General features: G+C 45.9%; 1 long non-coding RNA gene across 1 annotated transcript; it reads right to left on the bottom strand.

Moving 5' to 3' along the window:
• Positions 1 to 2,946: 2,946 nt before the first annotated feature.
• LOC116981600 lies at positions 2,947 to 4,103 on the bottom strand. The gene is made up of 3 exons (XR_004414241.1): positions 4,093 to 4,103; positions 3,754 to 3,758; positions 2,947 to 2,991 (listed from the first exon to the last, which is right to left on the bottom strand). It is a non-coding gene; the product is annotated as an uncharacterized LOC116981600 (long non-coding RNA).
• Positions 4,104 to 9,166: the final 5,063 nt, after the last annotated feature.

The raw sequence follows: 9,166 nt of genomic DNA, 5'->3' as shown, positions 1-9,166 counted from the left end.
GCTGGTAAAATGTCGCCACAGGCAGGCGCCATCTTTAGAGAGGAAAAAGGATCTCTCTGTACTTTGCTCCGTTCATCTTTCCCTCAATCCTGACTAGTCTCCCAGTTCATGCCGCTGAAAAACATCCCCACAGCATGATGCTGCCACCACCATGCCTCACTGTCGGTATGGTATTGGCCAGCTGATGAGCAGTGCCTGGTTTCCTCCAGCCGTGACATCTGGCATTCAGGTCAATGAGTTCAATCTTGGTTTCATCGGACCAGAGAATCTTGTTTAGGTGCCTTTTGGCAAGTTGTCATGTGCCTTTTACTGATACCACAGAGGCCTGATTGGTTGAGTGCTGTAGATATAGTTGTCCTTCTGGAAGGTTCTCCCATCTCCACAGAGGGACTCTGGAGCTCTGTCAGAGTGACCATCGGGTTCTTGGTCACCTCCCTGACCAAGGCCCTTCTCCCCCGATTGCTCAGTTTGGCCGGGCGGCCAGCTCTATGAAGAGTCCTGGTGATTCCAAAGTTCTTCCATTTACGAATGATGGAGGCCGCTGTGCTCTTCCGGACCTGCAATGCTGCAGAAATTGTTTTATACTCTTCCCCAGACACAATCCTGTCTCGGAGGTCTACGGCCAATTCCTTCGTCTTCATGGCTTGGGTTTTGCTTTGACATGCACTGTCAACTATGGGACCTTATATAGACAGGTGTGTGCCTTTCCAAATCATGTCCAATCAATTTAATTTACCACTGGTGGACACCAATCAAGTTGTAGAAACATCTCAAGGATAATCAGTGGAAACAGGATGAACCTAAACTCAATTTTGAGTGTCATAGCAAAGGGTCTGAATACTTATCTTTTTTTAAAAAAAATTTAATTTAAATTTTTTATTAAATATTTTTAGTAGAAGTGATGTACAATAATATGAGACATAAATAACATATTACATTTCATGTATAACTTCTTATTTTAAATTTAATAGTAGAAAAAAAGAGTAAGAAAAGCAAGAAATATAGAAATAGAGAATATTATATAGCTCGAAAAAGGAAAGAAGAAGGTGATGTGAAATAAGCAGAAAGAGAAAGAATAGAGGAGAGAGAAAGAGAAAAGGAAAAAAAAAGAGTAATTGAAATGGATATGCCTCCTTCGTATCTTTACCCACCCTTCACCCGGTTATGACACAATCAATTTCTAAGGTTGTGTTGCACCACATGCTTGTAATAAGTCGATAAATGGAGACCAATCTTTAAGAATTGGTCTGATTTGCCTGATAGGAGGAATCTCTTATCTTCAAGGTGTAACATTTCCGACATGTTTGAAATCCACATTTTGAGCGTCGGTATGGGTGCATTTTTCAGGAATTTAAGTATGTTTTTTTGCCGTTATTAAGCCATAGTTAAATAGACATTTTTGAAACGAAGTCTTCATTGATCCGAAGGTAATCAGTTCTGTATTGAGCTTCAATTTTATTTTAAATAGTTTTGTAAAAATTCCATAAAATTGCATTCCAGAATTGTTGAAGTTTTATGCAAGAAACAAAAGAGTGTACTATAATAGCGTTTTGAGATAGGCATTTATCACAGATGGGAGAAACATTTGGAAACATTTTATTCAGTTTGGTTTTCGAGTAATATAATCTATGTAAAATTTTAAATTGAATTAAGTTGTGTCTTGCATTAATCGAGCATACTTATGTAATGTGATATTACAGTTATTTATTTTTAATTACTTTGCAAAAATTTCTAAACACCTGCTTTCTCTTTTTTATTACGGGGTATTGAGACATGAACAGGTCAGACGCTATCTATCCTGCAGAGAGTAACTCATATCCTGATTCATCAAAGATTTTCCACAAGGCACATGTATGATGAAATATTCTCCACTTACCAAGACATTTGAAATAATCTAGAGCTAAACAGCCTGCTGGATTTGCACTACACCAACCACCCTAAGCAGATGTTTCTTTCACCCCTGGCATATAATGAACACCATCTACACATTGCATTGTAGTTTGCTCACCTGAGCGACTAAAATGCACGACCCAAACCTGCGACCTCTGGCACCATGTACAAGGGCAGTAGGTGTGTGGCTACACTGCCACCTGCAGTTACTCCTCCAAGCTGCACACTATTTCCATTTGGAAATACATCTCTGTTCTTTTATTGCTGGTGGATGTAAATGCAACAGTACAGTGGAAGCATCTTCACCACAGGACTGTAGTGGTTAATGAAGTGTCAGCCAAGCATGATGAGCAATGGCCAATTAGAATCTCAACAACCTGCCATTAAACTAGAAAGAATGCAGAGAAGATTTAGTTTCATTAGTTTAGAGACACAGCACAGAAACAAGCCCTTTGTCCCACCAGATCCACATCTACCAGCGACCGCCGCACATTAACACTATCCACACTATCCTACACACACTAGGAACAATTATACATTTATACCAAACCAATTAACCTACAAACCCTGTACGTCTTTGGAGCGTGGGAGGAAACCGAAGATCTCGGAGAAAAACCCACGCAGGTCACAGGGAGAATGTACAAACTCCATACAGGCAACACCCATAGTCAGGATCGAACCCGGGTCTCTGGTGCTGTAAGGCAGTGGCTCTACCGCTGTGCCCCCGTGCCGCCCAGTTACAAGGATGTCGCCAAGACTCAAGCTATAGGGGAGATTGGGCAGGCTAAGACTATAAGCGAGTTCGGAATTTCGATAAATGCAAGGAATCATGGGAGTTGTCAAAGGTCATTCTGGATTTAAAAAAAGCAAACGCAGCGCTGTATAAACTGTGTATAATTTGTTAACTGTGTATAATTTGTTGAAGGCCTTCTCCTGGTCCAAGATGACTAGGCAGGCAGCCACCCGTCTGTCCTTCACGCAGGCGATGGTATCTCTCAGCAGTGCCAGGCTGTCTGAGATTTCCCTGCCAGGTGCAGCAGAGGTTTGGATCACCTGTCCTAGAGCAGACTTGAGCCGGTTTGCGATGGCCTTCGACAGAATCTTCCATTCCACATTTAGCGACAAGACGGGTCTCCAATTCCTAATATCATTCATTTCCCCCTTATACTTGAAGATTAGGATGATGCCGTCTAGAACAGAAGCATCTTGTGATAAGTGAATAGGTTGAGAGAGATATGGGCTAGGTTCATACAGTGTGAAAAAAGGCCCTTTGGCCCAACTTGCCCACACCAGCCAAATTGTCCTAGCGACACTAGGCCCATCTGCCTGTATTTGGTCCATATCCCTCAAAATCTGTCCTATCCATGTACCTGTCTAACTGATTCATAAATGTTGGGATAGTACCAACCTCAACTACCTCATCTGGCTGCTTGTTCCATACACCCACGTGCGAAAATGTTACCCCTCAGATTCCTATTAAATCTTTTCTCCATCACCTTGAACTTATGTCCTCAGATCCTCTATTCCACTACTCTGGGCAAGAGATTCAAAGCAATTACTCGATTTATTCCTCTCATGGTTTGATACACCTCTTTAAGATCTCCCCTCATCCTCCTACGCTCCATGGAATAGAGACCCAGCCTACTCAACCTCTCACTATAGCTCACACCCTCTAGTCTGGCAACATCCTCGAAAATCTTTTCTGAATCCTTTCAAGCTTGACAATATCTTTCCTATAACATGGTGCCCAGAACTGAACACAATATTCTAATACATCTTATACAACTGCAACATAACCTCCCAACTTCTATACTCAATACTCTGACTGATGAAGGCCAATGTGCCAAAAACTTTTTTGACCACCTTATCTACCTGCGACTCGACCTTCAAGGAACCATTCACCTGCACTCCTAGATCCCTCTGCTCTACAACACTACCCAGAGATCTACCATTTACTGTGTAGGTCCTGCCCATGTTAGGCTTCCCAAAATGCAACTCCTCACATTTCTCTGTATTAAATTCCATCAACCATTCCTCAGCCCACCTGGCCAATCGATCCAGATCCTGCTGCAATCTTTCACAGCTGTCTTCACTATCTGCAAAACCACTAACTTTGATGTCATCAGCAAACTTGCTAATCTTACTCCGCATGTTGTCACCTAAATCATTGATGTAGATGGCAAATGGTACCAGGCCCAGCACCGAGCCCTGTGGCACACCACAACCTTCCACCATTACCCTCTGCTGTTTCCTTCCATGAAGCCAATTCGCTTGTGTGTGGGCGTGGCGTAGAAGGACGAGAAGCCGAAGCAAAGAAGTGGAAGCCAAATAACCGAACAGAAACAAAGTCGAAACACCAACTAACCGTAAGGGTGGGACGCCTAAAAGCCAATGAACCGAAAGACTGCGTCGCCTAAAAGCAAACTCACCGAAACACTGCTCTGCCGAAATGCCACCTACCCGAAAGGTGGCGTCGCCTACAAGCCAACGAACGGGCTGCCACGCAACAGAAAAGTCAAATAACAGACATGACGTTGCCGGGGCGGGAATTGTCAGCGATTGGTCCAGACCCCCCACGTCCATCACATCACTGTGAAGGCATGAACATTGTCCCAAACCTCCGCTCCACCCGACCCGCAGCCCGCGGAGGGTGGCCATGGGAGAGTGGGGGATGTCCTGAGGGATCCGCGCCTACGGTGGCTTACAACTTGGTGCTTGAGTTCAGATTGCCCAGTCACCTATGGCTTGTGTGGGAAAATGACTCCCACCCTCACATCCTGAGCTTTTTTGTCAGCATACTTCTGCAAACATCTCACTTGGCCCATGTTCCTTTCCCCTCAAATAACCTGTTCCAATCAACTTGAGTGAGTCCTTCTCTCAAAGTTGCTTTATCCCAGTTGAGCATTTTCACACGTGGACCCTCTCCGCCCTTATCCATAACTATCTTAAACCTAATCGAACTGTGATGACTGATCCCAAAAGGGATCCAGTGTTGCCCTCTCACGTGTGGGGGTCTCCACATACTGTTTAAAAAAACTCTCCTGTACACGTTTGAGGAATTGCACCTTATCTAAAACTTTCACACTATGATTTTCCCAGTCTATATTGGGAAAGTTAAAATCCCCTACTACAAGAACCTTATTTGACCTGCAGCTGTCTGCAATCTCTGGCATATTTGCTCTTCTCATTCCTGTTTGGGGATCTGTAGTACACCCTCAACAAGATGATCATCCCTTTCTTGTTCCTCAGCTCCACCCATATAGCCTCACTAGACGAACCGTCCTTAATGTCACCTCTGAACACTGCTGTGACATCCTCCTTAACCAACAATGCAACCCCCTTCCTCTTTTTCCCTCACCCCTGTCTCTCCTAGATTCGGGATTAAAAAATAGCAAACGCAGCACTGTATAATCTGTGTATAATTTGTTAACTATTCTACCAATTAACTAATCTAGAATTCTGTCAACTCAATAGCTTCCTTTATTGTTCTGCTGTTCACACACGACTTACACAGTCCCAGTTCAGTTCATCAATCTGCAATTATGAGATATTCAACAAGTTAAATAATTTATTATTTTCATTTAATCCTTAATGTGTTTGCTACTGGAATAAGAAAATATTACTTGTGTTTAAAACATTTTCTTGTCTTTATTCATAATTTATGTGTAAAAATATATTTAATCTGAGGCAGGCAGCGACTGTATCAGTGTGATGTGGGCCAATGCTTTACCTACAGGCCGTGTGAATGTACCGTTAAATTAAAGATTCATCTCCGAGGAAAACTGAGTACAGGGATGGCCCTGTGAAGGAGCCGCCAATCCGATTAAAGACATTTAGCCTATCCTTTAGTATTGGATAGATTGAGTGGAGGGTCTGTGCTGTTCCAAGTTTGCGGTGGTTGCGTTATGTCTCCCCCAGCCATCTCGTCCAGTGGACGTTGATCAGCACAGTTCGCCAGCCCTTGTTAGCAGAGGCTCTTTGTGCAGGTGTTACCCGAAACCCAAAGATTTTGTGGAGGTTCTGCGTTAGGATCGGGCACGCAGCGAGCTAGCGAGAGGGCTGTTCAGATCAGATCAGCCCAGATTGTCGAGTGGCCGAAGGGCAGATTTTAATGGGTCGTTATTAAACTGTTCCGTCTGTGCGGCATCGCCAGCTTTCTCTCTCTCAAATCCCCCAGATCCCCCACCCCAACTGTCGACAAAGACTGACTGAGAAAATGCTCCCACTCATATTACGGGTGGGCTCCGCGTTTGCCCACTCGCTGGGGCAGGCGGCGCCTCCTTCAAAGAGAGCGAGAACAGGTCCCGTTAGCTGGGGAGCTGCGACCCACTCCTGAGTGAAGCCTCTTGTTTGGCTGCGTATCAAATGGCTGCAGATTCTCATAATTATCACCGCCCGGTCACCCGGACCCAGCTCCCAACTGTGTTCCCTGACAGACTGGAAACCAACCCGAGGTTAAAGCGACTGCATCTTTATTTAAGCCAACCCACCTTGAAAGTTTAACAAGCCTGTTGTATCCAATCTGAACTTTCCAAGCACATTCTCCTCATTTCCTTCAATCCAGGAAGGTTGTTTAGATAGGAATGTAAGGAATGTCTCAAATTGGTTGATCACACAAATTGTAATTCGTGTAAATCAATATCGAATGTGAATGGCTGTAACTGAGGCTGATACCAGGAATTTGATAATTGACAGGTTCGTTCCAGGCATCCTTGCGTTTTCAAGGCTGGTGCTGTATTGAGGCAATAATTTAAATAGATACAATTTGTGGATTTGTGCAGCCTGCAGTACCCTGTGGCCGACTGCTGACATATTTGACAGATACATTTATTTATAAATCTCGTTGAAATGAATCCGCAGATCCGTACACACACAGTAGCTCAGCTGGCAAAAATGTTTATCCCGAATGACCCATGACCTGGGCATGCGCAGTTGTAATACCAAACTCGCTTATTCCTTAAAGTGCAGAAGGCTGAGGGGTGAGCTTAGGGCAGATTTAAAAATTATGATGAAAATAAATAAGGTGAATGCAGAGTCTTTTTATCAGGAGAAGGGAATCAATAACGAGGCAGAGTAGATTTTAAGGTGAGCAGAGGTTTAAGGTGGGAGGGGCAAATGTAATAGGAACCTGAGGCCCAACCTTTTCCTTAGAGAGTGGGGGGTAAATGGAATGAGTTGCCAGAGGATGTAGTTGAGGGAAGTAAAGTAACAACATTTAAAACACTTTTTTTTTCCAAAAATGAACTTTTCAGAATAATAAAAATTATACACAGAACGAGAACAATGCAAAAATTCTTCCAACATTCACAGTGTTTATACATTCGTCAGTGTTATATTTGGTAGTGTTCTCAATCTATCCTCTTACCAGGCACCCTTGCTACGCATGTGCCCCCCTGGGGTGATATCATTTCCCTTGTTTGAGGAGTGTCTCCACTAGACTCTGCCCCTCAATGCCCCGCCATGGAATGACCCTAGACTGTCGTCCACCCTCACAGAGCCTTGGCGTTGGCTGCACCAAACTTCAGTGCGTCCCTCAGCACGTACTCCTGCAGTCTGCTGCCGGCCAGTCGGCAACATTCCCCAACGGACATCTCGCTCTGCTGGGTGGTGAACAACGCTGAGGCAGACCAAAGGGCGTCTTTCACTGAGTTGATGATCTTCCAGCAGCACTCAATGTCTGTCTCTGAATGTGTCCCTGGGAACAATCCGTAAGTCAGAGATTCCTTTGTTACACAGCTTTTTGGGATAGACCATAACAAGGACCATCTCCAGACTCTCTTTGCAAATCCACACTCTGCAAAGAGGTGTGCAATCGTCTCCTCTCCATAGCAGCCGTCCAGAGGACGTGAGGTAGTGAGGTTTCGACGGTGCAGGAAGGATCTGACTGGGAGGGCTCCCCTCACCGCCAGCCAAGGTTTTGAAAGCTACTTCGCAAGTCCCAATTTGAGCCAATTGTTTTACTTCTAATATTTGGCACTCCAAACACATCTATATATACACTCTTGGTGCTTGTTGGTGAGTTCTGGCAATGAGGCATTTTGCCAGACAAGCTGGGCAGTCTGCTCTGGGAATCACGCCACCGGATCCATTGAGTCTGTTCCCTGCAGTGCCTGCAGGACATTCGGTGCTGACCACTGCCCGATGGACTTGTGGTCAAAGGTGTTGGTTCGCAAGAACCTTTCCACAAACGACAGATGGGGCGGCAATGTCCAGCTGACTGGCACATTGCGTGGCATCTGCGCCAGGCCCATTCTTCACAACACCGGGGACAGGTAGAACCTCAGCAGGTAGTGACACTTGGTGCCCACGTGCCTTGGCTCTACGATCCGCCTGATGCAGCCACACACGAAGGTGGGCACGCTTTTACCCCCGTTGTCTGCCGACTTGTACATTGTGGCCCGTCACACCCGGTCCATCCTCGACCCCCAGATGAAGCGTAAGAACGCCCGGGTGTAGGAGGCAGGGACAGGCTACACTTGCGCCAAGTACAGCTGCCCCAAGAGCACCTCACACCTGATGACCAAATTTTTCCCGGTTATGGAGTGGGAGCGTTGCCTCCACAGCTTCAGCTTCTTCCCCACCTTGGCTATCCGCTCCAGCCAATTCTTGTTACACGCCTCAGCCCCCCCAAACCAGATCCCCAGCACCTTCAAGAAGTCAGGCTTGATGGTGAAGGGGACGGAAGATCGGTCGGGCCAGTTGCCAAAGAGCATGGCCTCGCTCTTCCTGCGGTTCACCCTGGCTCCCGTGGCCGACTCAAACCGGTCGCAGATGCTGATCAATCTGCGGACCGACCCTGGATCCGAGCAGAAGACGGCGACATTGTCCATGTACAGGGAGGTTTTTACTTGAATGCCCCCACTGCCTGGCAATGTCACTCCTCTTATGCTCGCATCCTTCCTGATGGACTCGGCAAAAGGTTCAATACAGCAGACAAACAAGACAGGGGAGAGAGGGCAACCCTGCCTGACTACAGACCTGACGGGGAAGCTGTCTGATTCCCACCCATTGATTTGGACTGCACTACGGATATCAGTGTAGAGCAGTTTGATCCAATTCCTGATTCCCATCCCAAAGCCCATTTTGGAGAGCACGTCCCTCATGTACGTGTGCGATATCCTGTCGAAGGCCTTCTTCTGGTCCAAGCTGACTAGGCAGGCATCCACCCGTCTGTCCTGCATGTAGGCGATGGTATCTCTCAGCAGTGCCAGGCTGTCTGAGATTTCCCTGCCAGGTGCAGCAGAGGTTTGGATCACCTGTCCTAGAGCAGACTTGA

The sequence above is a fragment of the Amblyraja radiata genome, chromosome 15, assembly GCF_010909765.2.
Source record: "Amblyraja radiata isolate CabotCenter1 chromosome 15, sAmbRad1.1.pri, whole genome shotgun sequence".
Lineage (NCBI taxonomy): Eukaryota > Metazoa > Chordata > Chondrichthyes > Rajiformes > Rajidae > Amblyraja > Amblyraja radiata.
This window is presented reverse-complemented; position numbering and strand designations above follow the sequence as displayed.